A 22,178-nucleotide genomic window follows, 5' to 3' on the forward strand; every position below is an offset into this window, starting at 1 on the left:
ATTAGAATATTAGAAAAGTGAAGTGAATTTTATAGAGCAAATCCTTAGAAAGCAGTCATAACATCAAAATTCAATTGTGGAGACCTCCTGGGTTTCAAGCTTATGGTCCTTTTTTTTTTTTTTTAAAGATTTATTTATTTATTTGAGACAGAGCAGGGGGAGGGGCAGAGGGAGAGAATCTCCAGCAGACTCCCTGCTGAGCACAGAGCCCGACGTGGGGCTCGATCCCACAACCCTGAGATCATGACCTGAGCTAAAATCAAGATTCGGATGCTTAACTGATGGAGCCACCCAGGCACCCCCAAGTTTATGGTTCTTATCACTGGCAATTTTTGGCCATTCATCTGTAGTTAATCTGTGTTATTTCTTAAAAATTGCTACCAACTTAAAAGCTGTTTCTCAGAGATGCTACTAGTCCAGTTTGGCCATTTTTACTCAGAAAAGCTTACAAGTACACAAAGCACAAGGTTGATTTACAGAAATTTCTTTATATGCCTTTCCTTTATGTTTGTGCCTACATTTTTGCAGTCAGGTATTAGTTTTCAATCCTTTATTTTTAAAAAGCAAAAAAGCAAGTTGAAAATATTTTGTCTTTTAGGTACTTGAAGGGATCTTTGAGGCAGTAATATTGACAAGGGCAAAGTCAGAAAATGAAGCATAAAATTACTATCTCTAATACATGGTGGAACTCAGAATCAGAAGGGCTCATTCTAAAAATTCCACCTCTAATCTGTGAGAAGTAAAGTTTTGTATTTGTTTACCTTTTGTTTGACTTTCAGCTTCACACAAAGCACTAAAAATTGACTTGCCAGAAATATATGGCCTAAATTGGGTGAACATTTTTGGGGAAAGTAACACATTGAAAATGATGTCGTGGATATATCCCCTTGCGTTATGTGAGAAAAATTTGCACATTTGGAAAGATCCAAGCAGTTTGGCAAACTAAGAGACAAAGAACAAATGATTGACCAGTGAAATCATAGGCACCTGCCACTGCTTTTAGTTTTTACTCTTAAAATAATTTAATGTTAGCAATGCTTTATGTGACAGGTAATTGTTATTACTCAGCTCTTACAAGCACCATTATCTTTTGGCAGTGCACTGACATTATGTTTGGGAAACCACAGCTCAGGCTCAGCTTAGAGACACCACCTGAATAAAGAAGGAAAAAATTTCCTTCTCAAGTTTTTTCTCAAATCTCTGAAGCTAGGGATTTGTGAAAAATAAAGATATATCATATTTCTCATAGACCTCTCTCTTTTTTCTTTTTTTTAAATAAATCTATCGTCAGGCCCTTTTGTGGCTTAGTTTTATTCTTTAACACTTTCTAGGTTGTCAGAACTAGCTTCCCAGTTTTTCTGTTAATCTTTTAAATAGGATTTTAGTTTAGAAGTTAAGAATAAGGATTCCAGTGGTACCTGGGTGGTTCAGTCAGTTAAGTGTCCAACTCTTTTTTTTTTTTTTTTAAGATTTTGTATTTATTTATTTGAGAGAGTGAGAGGGATCACAGAGGGAAAGAGAGAGAAGCAGACATGCCACTGAGCAGAGAGCCCAACACGGGGCTCGATCCTAGGACCCTGAGATCATGACCTGAGCCAAAGGCAGATGCCTAACCACCTGAGCCACCCAGGGGCCCCGAGCATCCAACTCTTCATTTCCATTCAGGTCATGATCTCAGGGTTGTGAGATCCAGCCCCGCGCCGGCTCTGTGCTGTTTGTGGGGCCCACCGCTTAGGATTCTCTCTCCCTTTGGCTCTCCACTCCCTCACACCCACCCCCATGCTCGCTTGCTCGCTCTCTCAAAAGAAAAAAAAATAAAAAGAATAAGGATTCTAGAGCCAGACTTTTTGAATCCCAGTCCTGGCTCTTCCACTTTTAAGAGCTTTCATGAGCAAATTATTTAACCTCTCTGTGCCTTAGTTTCCCAGTGTGTAAAATGGAGAGAACAACAGTACTTACAAAGATGTTGAAAAGAATAAATGAGTTAATAAATGTAAGCATTTGGCACATTGTAAATACCTAATAGGAGTAACCATTATTGGGATTACTATTCAGATTAATTTCCTAACTGGAACTGTAATTCTTGCTTTCAGTAGACCCTTATTTGGTAGTTTTTTCCTGTGAGGTCATCTGTGTCAATAGAATTAAAATACAAAGCTCTACCCTAGTATTAGATTCAATCTGGGTAAGGTACTCAAATAATAATTGAGAAATGAAGCTAGTATCATCAAAAACTTAAGAAAAATTTTAAGTATGATTATTTTAAGAAGTTTTATTTTCTTCTGATTATAAAAGTAATGCATATAGAAAATTTGGAAATTACAATAAAGAATATCATATATAACCACATCATTTAGCAATAACCACTGTCAGTGTTTTATTTCCTTGCAGTGTTTTTCCATTTTCTTACCTAGTTGAGCTTCAACTTTGTAAATAATTGTATATCTGCATTTTAATTTACAGTTGTTGAAAGCTCTCAATAAAAATGAAATTATAAAAGGAGTAGAAGAAAACATGTACTTTTTAAAATATTTGAGATGGAAGCACCTTAAAAGTGTATATAAAACCTAGGAGCCCTAATGGGAAGAACAGAGAAATTTACTGTAAACATTGTTAAAAGATAACAACAAAGAGAAAAAATTGTTTACAACACATGTGACAAAGGGCTAATTTTCTGACACTACCATAGTCTCTTATAAGCCTATAAGAAAAAGAACCATCCAGTAGAAAAGTGATTTGTGATTATAGATATGCAAATAAAAATATTTATCTTCCAGATTGGCAGATTTTAAAAAGTTGGTAGTATCCAATATTTTGAATGGTTTGGAGAGGTAGGGAGAAGGGTATCAGTACAGTATTCTTGGTGGGTGATTTGACAACAACTTTGAATACCTAAAATGTTGAAACTGATACATTGACACAAGCACATGAAGTTATATTTCCAAATATGTTAGTTAAGCATCGTTTGTAAGCAGAAAAGTCTAATCAGCCTAAATATTTATCAGTCTAGGTCCTGATATATACTGAAACATCCATTTTATTTATTTTTTAATTTTAATTCCAGTATAGTTAACATACAGTGTTAAATTAGTTTTAAGTGTACAATGTAGTGATTCAACAATTCTATACATTACTCAGTGCTCATTAGGATAAGTGTACTCTTAATCCCCTTCACCTCGTTCACCCATTCCCCCACCCACCTCCCCTCTGGTAACCATCAGTTTGTTCTCTATAGTTAAGAGTCTTGAAACATCTATTTTAAATGAATGAGGTAGATTTATATGTGCTGATATAGAATAATAGCCAAATAAGTATCAGAAGCAATTTGAAGAATAACAAGCTTATATGGCCCCACTTGTGTTAAAACAAAATAAAGGATTATCCATATAAATGTTTGTTAGATAAGTTTGTATATACCCCGAAATTTTCTAGAAACTACCCATAAAATCTTAACAATAATAAATTTTTGGAGGTGGAAATAGAGTATAAGAGAATGAGAGGATTTTAGTTTTTCATTTGTTTTTTTCGAATTTTCTTTCACGAGTACGTATTACTTTAAAAAGCAAACCACCATCAGGAAAAAAAGTGAAGAGGCATTCTTGGTAAATATTCTAAAATAACTGTGTAATACTTTGTATCTTATGGATATACCACAACTCTTTAATCATTTCCCTGTTGATGGGCATATTAAATTTTTTCCCGTTTTTCACTATGGTAAATAATGCTTGGGAGATCTCTGTGCAGCTTTCAGATGATTTCTTTAAAATAGATTCTCAGAAATGGAAGTCAAAGAGTGTGGATATTTTAAGGTCTCAATACATATTGCCAAATTACTTTCCAAAATGACTGTAGCAATTTATACTTCTGCAAAGCCTCCCAATAGAAGTTTCTTCAAGGTTGCTTATTACATGATTGCTGCAACTATTCAGCTACATTTGTGCTGTGAATCTGTTATGTGAAAAGAGAAGGACAGGTTCCCCCCCGCCCATTTTTTAGATTTAAAACATTTGTTAACAAAATTAAATAGTCCAGAAAGGTAATATTCTTGACTTGTCAAGATATTCTTGATATGTCCTCTTTATTTCCATCTCTTGCTACAGTCACCTATAAGCATGAATAAAGGAAATATTAGGAATCCTATTTCTGTGTGCCTTAATCTTTTCATCTTTGTGTGAAGAAGTTTCTGGATTTTTTTAAATGGAATAATGCACAGATCATTTATGTTCTTCCCATGAATTCTCTGTATAATACATTACAAATTCTTGGTCTTTTTCCATTAATGGCAATTTCCATTATTCTCTGTAAGTCAGCTTATAGATAAGAAAAGACCATTTTTACCTTCATTATCTAGAAAGTAGCACCATGATTGTATATCTTGGTCTCAGAGACTACAGCTTAGGAGTGACAGAGGTCAAGGAGCTAAAAATAAGCTTTTGTGACTTTATTTTCTCAATTTTTGTATACATCGTTTTGTATTTTAATTTTTTGAAGCCAGATTATTTATGTCTTATATATGATGTCAGCAGAAACTGGCCAGCCACCATGTGGAGTTGAGACTTATTGGTGGTTGTCATTGCTTGGGTATGTGCACATTTAGCCATATGTACATAACATATGTCTGTCCATCCGCTTGTCACCTCAGTTGAGTTAGTTGTATTGGCAGCTCTACACAGTTTAATATTAACCTTAATCTGAACTTTAAATATTTGCTGAAGGTTTTCTAACAATGCAGTAAAAGGTAGTGGTAATTGACACATTTTTCATAGTGAGGTACAGAATTTTTAAGCAAGGAGAGGTTGTTATAACTGATTTTTGCATTTTGAAAAGCTGTCACTCAGGTTGCAAACTTCTGTCTGCCAAAACCTTCCCATAGACATTCAAGTCAGTTAACTTAACTTGGTAAAAAAGAAAAAATTGTTTACAACACATGTGACAAAGGCAGAATGGCAAAATTCATTGAAAGAAAAAGCAGTAATCAATGTGAAATACAGGTAATACCTCAGTATTCTTCAATCTGTCTCTGCTGTTGGTCCTAAAAGTGATATAAGAAGTAAAGATGAAGAACACAGGTTTTAAGGAGAAGGGTATGTAATCTATCACCATGAGGATGTACAGAGCTATTATGGCCAGAAATGATTCAGAAGAGCTTTTTTTTTTTTTTTTTTTTTAAAGATTTTATTTATTTATTTGAGAGAGAGAGAATGAGAGAGAGAGCACATGAGAGGGGGGAGGGTCAGAGGGAGGAGCAGACTCCCTGCAGAGCAGGGAGCCCGATGCGGGACTCGATCCCGGGACTCCAGGATCATGACCTGAGCCGAAGGCAGTCGCTTAACCAACTGAGCCACCCAGGCGCCCTTCAGAAGAGCTTTTAACTTAGATGTGAAGGTTTATATTTAAATGTTACTTGAGATTCTGAAAAAAAATATGATATGGAAAAGTATAGGTTAATATATGATTTTGTTGTTTACTGAAAAACAGAACTTTTTTGCTGAAAAGTTATTACTAAGTAAATATTTAATTTTTATCTTTACAGTTTCTGGTGTCCTATTTTTTTTTTTAAAGATTTTTATTTATTTGACAGAGAGAGACACAGCGAGAGAGGGGACATAAGCAGGGGGAGCGGGAGAGGGAGAAGCAGGCTTCCTGCCGAGCAGGGAGCCCGATGTGGGGCTCGATCCCAGGACCCTGGGATCATAACCTGAGCCGAAGGCAGACGCTTAATGACTGAGCCACCCAGGCACCCCCAGTTTCTGGTGTCTTAATACAGTTACAGGATATACTAAATGAAAATGGAGATTGTAAAGTCCCTGATTAGATTTCACTTTGGACATAATTTAGGATCTTGACCAAGTCATACCTCAATTCTTTCGTATCTGTTTGAGTTTTCTTTTTCTTTTATTGAGATATAATTCATAAACCATAATAGTGAGCCTTTTAAAGTGTATGGTCCAGGAGCGCCTGGGTGGCTCAGTCAGTTAAGCATCTGACTCTTGATCTCAGCTCAGGTCTTGATCTCAGAGTTGTGAGTTCAAGCCCCACCTTGGGCTCCACCCTGGCGTGGAGCCTACTTAAAAAAAATAAAAATAGGGGGCACCTGGGTGGCTCAGTCAGTTGTGCTCTCTCTCACTATCTCTCCCTCTGTGTCAAATAAATAAAATCTTTAAAAATAAATAAATAAAAATAAATAAAAATTAAGAATATATATAAAGTGTACAGTCCAACTGCTTCTTGGCCTTTTGGCCAAGATCAAGTGTAATGTGTACAATCCAGTGTTTTTTAGTATATTCACTAAGTTTTGCAGCCATTACCACTATCTAATTCCAGAATATTTTCATTCCCCAAAGTAACCCCATACCCATTAGTACTCACTTCCAGTTCCTTCTTCCCCTTAGTTCCTTGGCAACTACTAATCTGCTTTCTGTCTTTATGGATTTGCCTATTGTGGACATTTTATCTTTTCACTTAGCATAGTGTTTCTAAAATTCATCTGTTTATAACATGAATCACTATTTTATTCCTTTTTATTGCAGAATAATATTCCTTTGTATAGATAGGCCACATTTTATTTATCCATTCATGGACATTTGGGTTGTTTCCACTTTTTGGCTATTAAGAATAGTGTTGCTGGGAACATTTCACATACAGGCTTTTGTGTAGATAATGTTTTCTTTCTTTTTTTAAGTTACACAGAGAACTCTATTGACATTGAGGAATTACCTTCCTGAATGGCACCCCCAAGGCATGGGTATAGATTAAATGACCTTTTAAGGTAACAACCTTTTAGAAAGGTTAGTCTTGATTCAAAGGCCAAATCTAGAAAAACAAATCATTTTAGAGAAAATAAAATAGCTGAATCTGGCCAGTAAACTGAATATTTAGTGAACTACACCTTTTTAAAAAGAAATTTAATTTTATTTAACTTTTTTTCATCATGATAAGTGTACTCTTTAATCCCCATCACCTATTTCACCCACCCCCCTCACCTTTCCTCTGGTAGCCATCAGTTTGTTCTCTATAGTTAAAAGTCTGTTTCTTGATTTGTCTTTCTCTCTCTCTCTCAGTTTTTTTTTCCTGCTCATTTGTTTCTTAAATTCCACAAATGAGTGAAATCATATGTATTTGTCTTCCTCTGGCTGGCTTGTTTCGCTTAGTATTATACTCTCTAGCTCTATCCATGTTGTTGCAAATGGCAATGTTCTTTTTATGGCTGAATAATATTCCATTACACACACACCACATCTTCTTTATCCATTCATCTATTGATGGAGATGGACACTTGGGCTACTTCCATAGTTTGGCTATTATAAATAATGCTGCAGTAAACACAGGGGTGCATGTATTCCTTTGAATTAGTGTTTTTGTATTTGGGGAGTAAATACCCAGTAGTGCAATCACTGGTTCATAGGGTAGTTCTATTTTTAATTTTTTGAGAAACCTCCATACTGTTTTCCACAATGGCTGCACAAGTTTGCATTCTCACCAATAGTGCGAGAGGGTTCCTTTTTCTCCAGCCCTTGCCAACACTTGTCATTTCTTGTGTTTTTGATTTTTGCCATTCTCACAGGTGTGAGGTAATACCTCATGGTAATTTTGATTTGCATTTCTCTGATAATTAGTGATTTTGAGCATCTTTTCATGTATATGTTGGCCACCTGTATGTATTCTTAAGAGAAATGTCTGTTCATGTCTTCGCCCATTTTTTAATTGGATTATTTGTTTTTGGGTATTGAGTTGTATCATTTCTTTATACATTTTGGATGCTAACCCTTTATGGGATATGTTGTTTGCAAATATCTTTTCCCATTCAGTAGGTTGCCTTTTAGTTTTGTTGACTATTTCCTCCACTGTACAGAAACTTTATTTCGATATAGTCCCAATAGTTTATTTTTGCTTTTATTTCCCTTGCCTCAGGAAACCTATCTAGAAAAATGTTCTACAGTCAGTGTCAGAGCAATTACTGCCTGTGCTCTCTTTAAGGATTTTTATGGTTTCAGGTCTCACATTTAGGTCTTTAATCCATTTTGGGTTTATTTCTGTGTATGGTGTAAGAAAGTGGTTCAGTTTCATTCTTTTGCATATAGCTGTCCTGTTTTCCCAACACCATTTGTTGAAGAGACTGTCTTTTTTCCATTGTATATTCATTCCTCCTTTGTCCAAGATTAATTGACCATATAATTGTGGGTTTATTTCTGGGTTTTCTGTTCTATTCCATTGATTTATGTGTCTGTTTTTGTGCCAGTACTCTACTGTTTTAACACTACCACTTTGTAATATAACTTGAAGTCTGGAATTGTGATACCTCCAGTTTTGTTTTTCTTTTTCAAGATTGCTTTGGCTATTCAGGGTCTTTTGTGGTTCCATACAAATTTTAGGATTGTTTGTTCTAGTTCTGTGAAAAATGCTACTGGTATTTTGATAAGGATTTCATTAAATCTGTAGATTGCTTTGAATAGTATAGACATTTTAACAGTATTTGTTCTTCCAACGCATGAGCATGGAATGAATGTCTTTCCATTTCTTTGTGTCGTCTTGAATTTCTTTCATCAGTGGTTTATAGTTTTCAGGTCTTTCACCTCTTTGGTTAAGTTTATTCCTAGATATTTTATTGTTTTTGTGCAATTGTTCTTGGGATTGTTTTCTTCATTTCACTTTCTGCTGCTTCATTATTAGTGTAAAGAAATGCAACAGATTTCTGTACATTGATTTTGTATCCTGCAACTTTGCTGATTTCATTTACTAGTTTTAATAGTTTTTGGTGGAGTCTTTAAGGTTTTCTATTATATGTACTATCATGTCATCTGCAAATAGTGAGAGTTTTACTTCTTCCTTACCAATTTGGATGCCTTTTATTTCTTTATGTTGTCTAATTGCTGTGGCTAGGACTTGCAGTACTATATTGAATAAAAGTGGTAAGAGCAGACATTCTTGTCTTTTTCCTGACCTGATGGGGAAAGCTTTTCAGTTTTTCCCCTTTGAGTGTGATGTTTGCTGTGGGTTTTTCACATAAGGACTTTATTATGTTGAGATATGTTCCCTGTAGACCTATTTTGCAGAGGGTTTTTTTTTTTTTTATCATGAATGGGTGTTATACTTTGTTGAATGCTTTTTCTGCATCTATTGAAATGATCCTGTGATTTTTATCCTTCTCTTATTGATGTGACACAGCACATTGATTGTTTTGTGAATATTGAACCACCCTTTCATTCTGGGAATAAATGCTACTTGATGGTGATGTCTTTTTAGTGTATTGTTGGATTCAGTTTGCTAATATTTTGTTAAGGATTTTTTGCATCTATATTCATGAAAAATACTGGACTGTAGTTCTCTTTTTTTGTGGTGCCTTTATCTGGCTTTGGTATCAGGGTGATACTGGCCTCACAGAATGAATTTGGAAGTTTTCCTTCCTATTTTTTGGAATAGTTTTTTTTTTAAAGACTTTTATTTATTTATTTGAGAGAGAGAGCGGGGGAGGGGCAGAAGGAGAGGGAGACTCTCAAACAGACACGGGGCTCAGTCTTACAATACTGAGATCACGAACTGAGCCAAAACCAAAAGTCAGACCCCCAACCAACTGAACCACCCAGGCACCCCTATTTTTTGGAATAGTTTGAGAAGAATAGGTATTAACTCTTCTTCTTTTTTTTAAGATTTTTTATTTATTTATTTGACAGAGAGAGACACAGCAAGAGAGGGAACACAAGCAGGGGGAATGGGAGAGGGAGAAGCAGGCTTCCCACTGAGCAGGGAGCCCAATGTGGGGCTCGATCCCAGGACCCTGGGATCATGACCTGAGCTGAAGGCAGACGCTTAATGACTGAGCCACCCAGGCGCCCTGGTATTAACTCTTTTTTAAAGGTTTGGTAGAATTCATCTGTGAAGGCGTCTGGTCCTGGACTTTTGTTTGTTGGGAGTTTTTTGATTAGTGATTCGATTTTATTGCTGACATTTGGCCTATTCAAATTTTCTATTTCTTTCTGCTTTAGTTTTGGTAGGTTATGTGTTTCTAGGAATATATCCATTTTTTTCTAAGTTGTCCGATTTGTGGGCGTATAGGTTTTCATAATATTCTGTTACAATTGTATTTCTGTGGTGTTGGTTGTTATTTCTCCTCTTTCATTAGTGATTTTGTTTATTTGGATCCTCTCTCTCTTTTTTTTTAATGAGTCTGGCTAGAGGTTTATCAATTTTGTTGATCTTTTCAAAGAACCAGCTTCTGGTTTCATTGATTTGTTCTATTGTTTTTTTAGTTTCTGTATCATTTATTTCTGTTCTAATCTCTTTTTAAAATTTTTATTTGTTTATTTTAAGAGAGAGAGGGAGAGTATGAGTGGAGGGAAGGGCCAAGGGAGAGGGAGAGAGAATCTCAAGCGGACTTTGTGCTGAGTGTGGAGCCTACGCAGGGCTCGATCTCACAACCCTGAGGTCATGACCTGAGCCAAAACTGAGAGTCAGATGCTTAACTGAGGTAGGCGCCCAGGTGCCCCTATTTCTGTTCTAATCTTTATTATTTCCTGTCTTTTTCACCCTTGCCCCAATGACTTTGCCTTACCCTTAGGATAAAATCCAAGTTCCTGATCATGGAGTTTGGCTTTTCTTTATTCTTTTTCTAGCTCCTTTAGGTATAAGGTTAAGTTTTTTATTTGAGATCTTTTTTGCTTCTTGAGGTAGGCCTATATTGGTATAAACTTTGTTTTTAGGATCACTTTTGCTGCATCGTGTGGACATGTTTTCTGTTCTTTTGGATATGTACCTGGGAGTAGAATTGCTAGGTCATATGGTAATTCTTTAATTTTTTGAGGACCTGCCAAACTTCCAAAGCTGCTGCACCATTTTCCATAGCAGTATATAAAAGAGTTGTAGTTTCTCTACATCCTCACCAATATCTGCTATTATCAGTCTTTTTATTATAACCATCTAGTGTGTATGAAGTGGTATCTTTTGTGGGTTTTGATTTGCATTTCCTAATGACGTAGGATGTTAAGCATCTTTTTATGTGTTTATTGGCCATTTGTATATCTTCTTTGGAGACATAGCTGTTAAAATCCTCTACCTATTTTTTAATATGGTTACTTGTCTTTTTATTGTTGAGTTGTAATTTTTTATATATTCTGAATATTAGACCTTTATCAGACATACGATTTGCAAATATATTCTCCCATTTGGATTGTGTTTTCAGTTTCTTGATGGTAACCTTTGAAGCACAAAAGTTTTTAGTTTTGATGAAGTCCAGTTTATCTATTTTTTTCCTTTTGTTGCCTGTCATTGTTGGTGTCATATCTAAAAATATCATTGCCTAACCTGGAGTCATGAAGATTTATTTCTGTTTTCTTCTAAGAGTTCTACAAGATTTGCTACTAACCTTGTAGATGTTTTTCAAGTGTAAAGTGTATCCTGCTTAAAATACATATAGTTTCAAATTTTCATATGAAGAAAGGTTCTGGTTTATATTTTTATTTTGAAGAAGAGGGAAGTGTTCTGAATGACCAACAGATTAATTATATAACCTCCCATTTGAGGACAGTTAGATCATCCTAGCTGGGAATTATGATGTAGATTCAGTTACTGTTTATTGAGCACCTATTCCATGCCAGATACTCTTTTAAGATGTGAGGATATGTCTTTAGGCCAATAAATGCTAGGAATTGCTAGGAACATGATTAGACCAATGGTCATGTTACCTAAACAAAACATTCGTAGTATATTGGGCATGTTGTTTTCTATTAACAATGATTCTTGTATATGATTCTTTTCTTAAAAATTTACCTAAAATGTCAGAATAGAGAATACCCAAAATACTTGGATAAGAATTCGTTTTAAATAAGTATTGCAAAACAGTTTTCATAACATTAATTTCTCCAGAATATGTTGTAATTTGGGAGAAACCAAATTTGATTAAATTTTAAATTTTTACTAATTAAGGTGTCAGGTATGAACTCTTGTACGATTGAACCCTTGAGTCAGCCGTTATGTAGCACGTTCACATTATCTGCTGCAAGATACAGTATTTTGGATTTTCTTAGATTGCATTTCTTTTAATTTAATAAACTTATCTCTTTAGAGCAGTTTTAGGTTCATGAATCTTTTTATGAACAGCCATCCCCCAACAACATGCTGTTTTGACTCTTGCAAATACTTCTGAGGAAGAGCATTGTATAGATAATCAGAGGTAGAAATTAAATTGTGTTTTTTAAATCTTAAGTAAGTAGGTAATTGGCACCACCAACTTCCTAATTGTTCAAGTCAAAAACCAAAGATTCTAGCCTCAATTGTTCTTTTTCACTCGCCCCACATCCAGTTGACTAGCAAATTTTATTGATCATAACCCTCAAATATTTCCAAAATCTTATTATTTCTCTCCATCTCCATTAACATCATCTCTCGCCTAATCTCCTAAGTGGTCTCCTTGCTTTTTCACCCTTGCCCCAATGACTTTGACTTACCCTTAGGATAAAATCCAAGTTCCTGATCATGGAGTATAGTGTCTTTCATCATCTGATCGTTCCCTCTCTTTTCAGCCTCATGTCTGTTTTTTTCTCTCTTTCACTAAATTATGGACACGCTAGAATTTTTCCTGTTCCTCAGACATATCGAACTTGTTCCTGCCTCAAGATCTTTGTACTTGCTATTCGTTCAGCCTTTAATATTCTTTCTTCATTATCAGCACCTCATAGGTCTTCCCTAATTCTTCTGAAGTAAACCCAGTCTGCTCTCTTACCTTCTGCCTGGATTTTAAGTTACATCAACCTTACTTACTTTAGTGGTGGATTAAAAATGGCCACAGATTCTTTGCAGTTCCTCTCATCAGGAGATGGAGTCTGTTTCTCCATCTCTTGTATCTGGGCTTGCTTTATGATTCGCTTTGATGAGTAGAATGTGGCATAAGTGACATTGTGGGACTTCCACGTAAGGGCTCAAGAGGCCATGCAGCTATGCTGTCACTCTCTAGGAACTATCACCTTGTGAACAAGCCCACGTTAGTCTCCTTGAGATGAGATGCCACATGGAGAGAGAGGGAGAGAGGGGACAAGAGAGAGCATGTGCACAGCCATCTCAACTAAGACTCCAGACATGTGAGTAAGGTCATCTGGAACCTGCCAACTGATTGTGAACACGTGGGTTGGCCTAACCAATACCATGTAGAACAGAATAACTGTCTAGCTGAGACTCAAATTGGCAACCCATGGTACCTTGAGAAAATAAGTGGTTATTTTAACCCAAGTTTTGAGGTAGTTAATTATACAGCAATAGTTAACTTATTGAATTCCTTCATAACATTTTGTATCTCCAATTACATATGCATGTTGTTGCTTACTTTATTAATCTCCATCAGAATGTAAATGCCCTGGGCACCTGGGTGGCTCAGTCCTTAAGCATCTGCCTTCGGCTCAGGTCATGATCCCAGGGGCCTGGGATTGAGCCCCGCATCAGGATCCCTGCTCGGCTGGGGGCCTGCTTCTCCCTCTCCCAGTCCCCCTGCTTGTGTTCCCTCCCTCGCTGTGTCTCTCTCTGTCAAATAAATAAATAAAATCTTAAAAAGAAAAGGTGGCGCCTGGGTGGCTCAGTTGTTAAGTGTCTGCCTTCGGCTCAGGTCATGGTTCCAGGGGTCCTGCGATCGAGCCCCACATCGGGCTCCCTGCTCCACGTGAAGCCTGCTTCTCCCTCTCCCACTCCCTCTGCTTGTGTTCCCTCTCTCACTGTGTCTCTCTCTGTCAAATAAATAAACAAAATCTTTGAAAAAAAAAGAATGTAAATGCCCTGAGATTGAAGATCTTGTGCATCTTGTTCACGGTTATATTCTGAGCACTGAGAAAAGGGCCTTGCACATAATAAATTGCTCAGTAGATACTTAGTAAATGAATGAAACAATGAACAAATGGGTATACAGTACATTGTATAACCTGTTAGAAATAGCGTCTGCTTTTTCTTTCAGGGTTAATTCTGAAAGACTTCTTGAGTTTCACTCTTCTGCACCTTAGTTCACTTGCTAGCTTTGTGATCTAGGCTAAGTCACTTAACTTCCTCATGCCTTATGTAAAGACTAAATGAGCTAATCCTTGAAAAGCACTTATTGCAGTACCTGGCACATAGTCCAATAAATTTAAACAGGAAAAACAAATAAAACAAAACAAAAAAACCCCAGCCACCTTGTGAGTGCATTTAGTTGTCCATGGCCTTAACTTTGTAGGAACAACAGCATGGTAGTTTTTTATGATGTGTTTAGTTTCCTAATTTAAATATAACTGACAGTTTCCTCTTTTAGTTTTTTCAGTTTGGGGGTCTTGATTTTTTTAAACTGATGCTTAGAATCTAAACTTGAGTCTCCAAATTAATGGCTAACTTTTCTGTAAAATAATTAAATAGGAAATATATTACCCATATAGAGAAAATAAAAGACTGTATTAGTATTAGTCAGAATAGGTTATGCTGCAGTAATAAACCCCAACTTCAGTGGCTTAAAACAAATTATTTCTTGTTCATGCTACATGTTTATTGTGGATCATCTGCGTCATCATCATCCTCATTCTGGGACTCAGAATACCTTTCTGAAATATTACCAGTCACTGTGACAGAGGGAAAGGGGAAGGTGGTGGAGTACACACTGACTCATAAAGCTTCTACTCAGATATGATACCTATCACTTCTGCTCATAATTAGCAACTAATGCAAGCTATGCAGCTACACCTGAGTTCAGCAAGATAGGGGAGGCAGTCCTACCACATGTGCCCAGAAGGAGAAAGAGAATTAGTATTTTTAAGAGCTCTAGTGACTGCCACACAGAGATTGCTTGTTATAATGGTCAAGTCTAGTCCAGGAGCTAGAAATGAGTTTCAACATGACCATGCAAACTGTCTTTGCTTATGTTCTTTTTTTCCAATATCAATTTCCTTCACCATGGTTTTATGTGGAAAGAACTGATGCATTTGTTGATCATTTTTTCTAGAGTGATCAGGTAGAAATTCTAAAATCTCAGTGACTCATACTTTACACATACTTTCACAACTTTCATTTTTAAGATGGGTTTTTCTTTTGAGTCACCATTTCATCATTAATAATTGACAATTTGAGATTGCCTTGAGGGGAGAGGGACACCGTACTAATAACCTTTCATCTAAAAAAACAAAAGGTTATAAAGTGGAAAGCTTCTTATGTTGAGTTTTCTCATTGTCTCCCCTCCCCCTCCCCCACACTCCTGCCCATAATTCAGTCCTACTGTCTTTGTTCCTTGCTCCTTTTGCAGCTTGCGTTTTGGATTTTCAGTTGTTCATAAGCTCCTTTAGTAGAAGGTGTAGAGGAAAAAGGTACATCATTTTAGATAATCTTGCTAGCTGTTCAAAACTCTACTACCAATTTTTGTAGATAACTGAGAATTGGTTAAAATAGCTTCTGCAGAATGAAAATTTATAATGTAATTTTAAAGAATTATGGCCAGAGATCAGCACCGAATGCTTTCATTCTTACAGCATGCTTGGGACGTTGAATAGAAAGTAGTTTGGTGGAAACACTGCAGAATTTGTTTTGATTGCCATCTCTTAGTTGGTTTTACTACAGTGAGAGAAAAATGGAAATGTGGGTATTAGCCATTAAAGGTCATTTGGCAGTAGCATTTACTTGGCAATGAGTTCTCTTTTTTTTCCTGCCACCCAAGTTATTTTATTTCTTTCTGTTGATTTACATAACCTCTTACAAATGTTTCAGTACCATAAAGAACCTAAGATACAATCAAGCTATGCTCGGTGTTTGTGTGTGTGTGTGTGTGTGTGTGCATGTTTTTTTGCCCAAACTATAGAAATATTGTGGAGTTTAACACAAACTGTGCTTGAAATTATGTTTTAATAATGTTAAAGTAGCAAAGAAACTCTTAAATACCTTACTGTGTTTACAATGGCAAATGTTAGATTAAGTATTGAAGTATTTTTATTAAACCTCCTTAACTTTTAAATACTTTTGTCCATATAATAGTTCCTCCAGCTTAAAGAGTAGCTCTTAAGGGCTGGCTTTAGAGGTAAAAGGTCTTGTTCCTTGGGTCTCCAAACTAGGATGTCATGCTGCCACTTGCCTTCAGAGAACATGTACTACCCCCATGTTTGCTCTGAGAAGGTGTTTGAGTAATTTTTTCTATATTGAAATCTAGAATGGAAAACTTGTCATTTTTCCCAGTTTACTTTCATAAGTTTTGTTGATTACTAATGATTGGAAATAAGTGATTGAAGATTGTTTCTAAATATTTTCTTAATTTTAGTCAACTGGTTAACAATAGTTTCCTTCCAATGAATTTAAAAAGTGGTTCTTGGGGCGCCTGGGTGGCGTAGTCAGTTAAGCAACTGACTCTTGGTTTCGGCTCACATCACCATCTCAGGGTCGTGAGATCCAGCTGAGCCCGCGTCAGACTTCATGCTCAGCATGGAGTCTGCTTGAGATTCTCTCTCCTCCTCCCTCTGCCCCTCCCACTTATGCTTGTTCTCCCTCTCTCGCTCTAAAATAAATAAATTTAAAAAGTGGTTCTTTCAGTGTTTTTAAGGGTAGGAGTTATAGGTACAATTATTAATCCAGTTATTTCTAGCTTAAAACTTTAATCCAGGAAAGCACTTTTTACTTTATCCAAATTATATATTTCTACAAGTACTCATTATATTTCTTTAGAAAATACTAACATGTTATGTTCTTAAAGATAAGAAACTTTAAAATAAATATGTAGTATTACAGACTGAACCACTAATGATTCTGCTATATTTTAGAATATTGATTCTCAGACTTTAGTGTGCCTCAGAATCACCTTGAGGGTTTGTTAAACAGGATGCTGGCCCTACACCCAGAGTTCCTGATTCAGAAGGTCTGAGAATTTACATTTCTAAAAAGTTCTTAGGTAATGTTGATGCTGTTGGTTTGGGGTGGGGGACCACATTTTGAGAACCACTATTATATAAAAACAGTTTCTCAGAAGTGTGTTCATACTGCTTTACAAAAATAAGCAGCTTATAACAGTCAAACACTCAAAATTATTAGAAGTCTTAATGATTCTTAGATTGGGAATCTGTTTTTTTAACTGACTATATGAAACTCATTTTAAGGTACTGAAACTTGGTCCTAAGAATAATATACTTCTTCCACTTTCAAAATAGAAGTTTGTCATATTTCCATAACCGAGTAGTATTATATATCAAGTAGTTATATTATATTACATTATATATTATAAGTATTACATATAATACTTATGTATAATATTTATATATTATGTATACTTAATAATTATAATATTACAAGTATTATATTATCAAGTAGTTATATTAGCATTTTGAAGATTTTAAGGTACCTAGAGTATGACTTTTAAAAAAATATGTTAAGGGCGCCTGGGTGGCTCAGTTGGTTAAGCGACTGCTTTCAGCTCAGGTCAGGATCCCAGAGTCCTGGGATCGAGTCCCGCATCAGGCTCCCTGCTCAGCAGGGAGTCTGCTTCTCCCTCTCACCCTACCCCTTCTTGTGCTCTCTCTCTCTGTCTCAAGTAAATAAAATAAAAATCTTTAAAAAAAAATTTAAAAAATATGTTAAGTAGCCAAAGAGAGTGTGCTAATTGAGGAAAGCCTGAGACTAAAAGTAATTATATGGAATATCAAACCAATGGAATTGCTTGTTTCTCTCAAGGGCATCTGAAATAATCATCCGAATAAGTCATTGTTAGTATGTATTTGTAAACCTAAGATTTCAAAAAAAAGAAAAAGAAAAACTGTGGAAACTATATAAACTTGGACTGTGAATCTTAAGGCAGCTAACCTGGTAGCAACATTTAAGTTCGATTTCCTTAGGATTTAGGAAGGGCTGATATGAGTTCTCTAATCTATAAATGGGAGGAAAAAGTAGATCCAATCTTGACTACTTATTTTTTAAAATAATTGCATGTGGCTAGTCAAAGGTGATGTAAGTGACCTGGGGAAATAAAAAGGTGTTAGTGACTGCCAATCCAGAATTTACTGAAAAACACACACAAATTTTTTTTTCTTACTCTTCATCTTTCATGACATGATAACTCAGTGAAGTCACATTACCCTAGATCAAATAATGCCAGACTGACTGGGTACTTCCTTCATCCATGTGCAATTCCATCCACTCCGCCTGCTTCATGTTGTAAGAGTTCTGTTTTGTCATGTGACTGCTGAAATAGTCTACACTCAGAATTATTCTTACATGGACTGACTGCTAATGGAGTGCATGATCAACTGTCACATAAGTGGATTTTGGGTTAAGTAATCAAGGGAGTAAGTAGAAAGATGAATGAAGCCAGGCAAAATTGCTGTAATGAATTTAGCCTCGTATCTCTTTCTTCCCAGATATCCCCAAAAGGGTATACTTTGCATAGTGTTTGAAACAAAATCTCCCCGATTGCATTAGTCAGTCAAATGATTGTGTGTTTTAGAACAGCATTGTTAGGAATACAGCGTTGCCAGGCTCCCATATCTGTTTTCTCTCTGACAAAATCTTAATGGCAAGTTGATTCTTCTCTCGATGTGCCACTGATAATGTTTGTGTGATAACTGGGGTGTGGTGAGATTGTCTTTGTGAATCATTATTGTGTATACCTTGCTTCTATGGCAGTATTTTAAAACATACTTCTCAGGAGTGTGCTAGGTAGAGCTACCTATGAAAATATAATACCCACTTTAACCAAAATTTAAAAATATATACTGCTAAATCTGTAAGGTAAACAGCAATTCCAGAAGGAGTAGTAAATTGATTTGAACATGTTTTTGAAGTTGTATAAATCACTCGTCCCTAATGATTATTACAGTGGTAATACTTTATTAGTCATTAATGTTGTATTAAAATATTTATTTAAAAATAACAGGTCTTTTTCCTTTTAAAATAGTTTTTATTTCAGACTTTTAACTATTGAAAGGCTGATTTTTCTCTCAGATACAATTAAGATCAATTCAGAGCTCAAATTTTACTGCAGTATTTCATTTAGACATTCTTTTTCTAGATATTATTAGGAAGAGTATATAATAGTTCCTTTTTTTTTTTTTTAAAGATTTTATTTATTTATTTGACAGAGAGAGAGAAAGCGAGAGCAGGAACACAAGCAGGGGGAGTGGGAGAGGGAGAAGCAGGCTTCCCGCTGAGCAGGGAGCCCGACGCAGGCCTTGATCCCAGGACCCCGGGATCATGACCTGAGCCGAAGGCAGACGCTTAATGATTGAGCCACCCAGGCAGCCCTATAATAGTTCCTTCAAGTATTCATCTCCCAGCTCCAAAGTAGATACTCTTCATTTGTAGATTGTTTCTGTCCTGCTTGGTTCTATAGATAAAAGATGGTTATAATGATGTATGCATTGCAAAAAATAAAATAAAGTAAGTTACAGTAAGAGCACAAAGGGCAAATAAGCTTAGGAAAAATAAGAGGATTGAGTTTGGTCCACAAAATTCATACTGATGAAGTGCTGTAGTAATGTGGCTATAAATTCCGTCAACAAACTTGAAGATGAAAACATGATTGCCAAAGAGCAGGGGTTTGTCCTTTCATCTTCCTGCACATCATTCATAAGCACTCCACACTGCCATTTATAAACACTCTCTTTACCTAAAGGGATTCTCAAAGGGGCCGGGATGGGTTTGGGGAGAGTTAAGATATATCAGAAAGTGGAGAAGTTTGAAGACACATCATTCTGGTGCACCTTTTAAGGAAGTTATTTCCACTGTAAGAGTCATTGATATGGGGGATTCACATAATTCATAAGATCAAATGGAAACAAATTGTTTAGAGAAAGTACCATTATTCCTAATATTTAAACCAAAGAGATTTCTGTTGTAGGCCCTTTTAGTACAGCGCCGTGTGGGCACTCTGAGTGCTCTTTACAACATCCTTGTTAGGACCAGGCAAATAGATTGTGTGAGCATCAGCAGTAAAGGAGTCAGAAGAAGAGTATATGAGCTTGAGAGAACAGGCCTCAGTAACTCAGTATCACTAATGCTATCTCAGATTGGTCCGAGGCCTGGTAGCAGGACGCTTGCTTACTGACCTCTTCAGAAAATGGGTAAGCTGATTTTTCCCTTCGGATTCACAGTAATCCATAGCAGTACTAGACCTTGTTTTAAAAATTTATAAATTTATTGCAGTTTTTAAAAAATCTGGTCAGGAAGTATATATCCCTAATATGCTTCCCATGTAGTAACCACTCTTAAGATTTAAAGAGATACTCAGGTGGGTTGGAGTATCAGAATTGCCTTTGGTTTTTGTTAAGTAACTATGGCAAACACCATTTCTTTAATGTGAAAAAAGAAGCTTGCAAACTCAACATTTAATTTAATCAGTAGAGCATTTTTCTCAGTTTTGTGTCAATCATAAATGCCTAGAAATTGCTTGTGTATATAAAGTTATAGAATTAGTCTAAATTGAAGCTTTCCAATTATTATAGATGTCCCTCTCCAGAAAAAGATCTACATGTACTCTGATATGGCAGGCAAAATTGCTGTAATGATATGAATGGCAGGAAAACCTCTTGAAAATTTTCTCATCAGTTTAGGAAAAGAGATAACAGGCAATCTTATTGGGTTTAAGCCTAGAAGATAAATGGAAACAGCACTTCCTCTTCAAATGGTTCAAAAATAACCATGCAAAATATTCATAAAGTGTTTTATCAATATCAGTTTTTTACCAAAATAAGAACTTGAAAGTGAAAATTGCAAAGCCACATAGTTCCATGGGTGTAAAAACATCCTAAGTATACCAAATTCTTAATTACTTGCCAGTATTTTGTTTTAATTCCATTTCAATGTCCATTACCTGATTATCACTCTGACAGAGTGATCAGAGAGAAAAAAATGACATATAAATATCATAATATCTGTCATAGACTGTCACCCAGAATACCACCTTACATTTAGTCATCATGTCTCATTAGACTCCTCTTCCCTGTGACAGTTTCTCAGACTTTATTTTGAAGACCTTGACAGTTTTGAGGACTGCTGGACAGGTTTTATGTAGAATATCCCTCAATTGGGATTTGTATGATGTTTTTCTCATGATTAGCCTGGGGTTATGGGTTTTGGGGAGGAAGACCATAGAGGTAAAGTACCAGCCCCATAACATCATAGAAAAATTACATAGTATCAACATGACTTATCCCTATTGATACTAACTTTGGTCATCTGGCTGAGGAAGGGTTTGTCAGCTTTCTCCAACATGAAGTTACTTTTTTCCCCCTCTTTTCATGCTGTAATCTTTGGAAGGAAGTCATTGTGCAGCCACGCGTAAAGAGGGGTGGAGTTATGCTCTACCTCCTTGGAGGCAGGATATTTATATAAATTATTTTAAATTCTTCTACATGGGAAATTTGTATATTCTCCCCTATTTACTTATTTATTTAATCCTTACTTATAGTAGTATGGACTCATGGATATTTTATTTTATACTTTGGGTTATAATCTAATATTTATTTTGTTCAAATTAGTCTAGCTTTGGCAATTTCAAGCTTTTTATTGGCTCCTGCCGCTTTGACATACCCCCGTAACTGTGCTGTTTCTTGAGCACTTCCTTACCTTCTGGCACTACAGTATACCTCGTTTGTACACCGTTCTTTTTTAAAAGCTAAAAAACATCAATAATTAGGTAAGCTGCTTCAATCTTCTTTGAAGGAAAAGATACTGTCCCCATTTTTGATTATCGAGAACAATAAAAAAGAAAGGTTAGTATTTTTTCGACTTTTACTCCATTTTTCAGTATCAAGTAATATTTGGTTCTGCTACTTAGTGTAGCAGTTTTGCCCAGTCACCTTTGATTTTTCTTCAGGGGATAGTCTTATTTATGGGTTGCCTGTTTTGGAGGATCAGCGTGTATTTTGGATTTTTCTTTTTCCTTTTTTGTTTCCTTAGCAGTGGAGTAGGAAAGGTACAGCTCAAAGGAGAAATTGGAATAATCAGTATAAACTTGTTCAGAGCAGCTCTCCTATTACTATGTCTCAAGTAATCAAAAAAAAAAAAGTGGCTGTTACCCAACTTATAAACACTAGTTTCCTCCAAAGGGAAAGGTTATATAGAACGTTGGTTTTCTATATTACATATTTGTATAGTGTTAGAATTTTTTTAAAAAACGAACTTACATTTCTTTTATAATGTGGAAAATAATAAAGGTTTATTTTTAGAGTCAGTGGAAATGCAAAGAAAAAAACTTACCCTTTCTGTGGTTTGAA

At 35.8% G+C, this 22,178-nt stretch overlaps 1 protein-coding gene across 3 annotated transcripts in view; it reads left to right on the plus strand.

The window, feature by feature from the left end:
- The window catches only part of PRORP (protein only RNase P catalytic subunit), a 128,741-nt gene that overhangs the window by 42,853 nt on the left and 63,710 nt on the right, over positions 1-22,178 (plus strand). The gene's annotated exons all lie outside the window — the stretch shown is intronic.

This window comes from Halichoerus grypus, chromosome 8, assembly GCF_964656455.1.
Source record: "Halichoerus grypus chromosome 8, mHalGry1.hap1.1, whole genome shotgun sequence".
In the NCBI taxonomy this organism is placed as follows: domain Eukaryota; kingdom Metazoa; phylum Chordata; class Mammalia; order Carnivora; family Phocidae; genus Halichoerus; species Halichoerus grypus.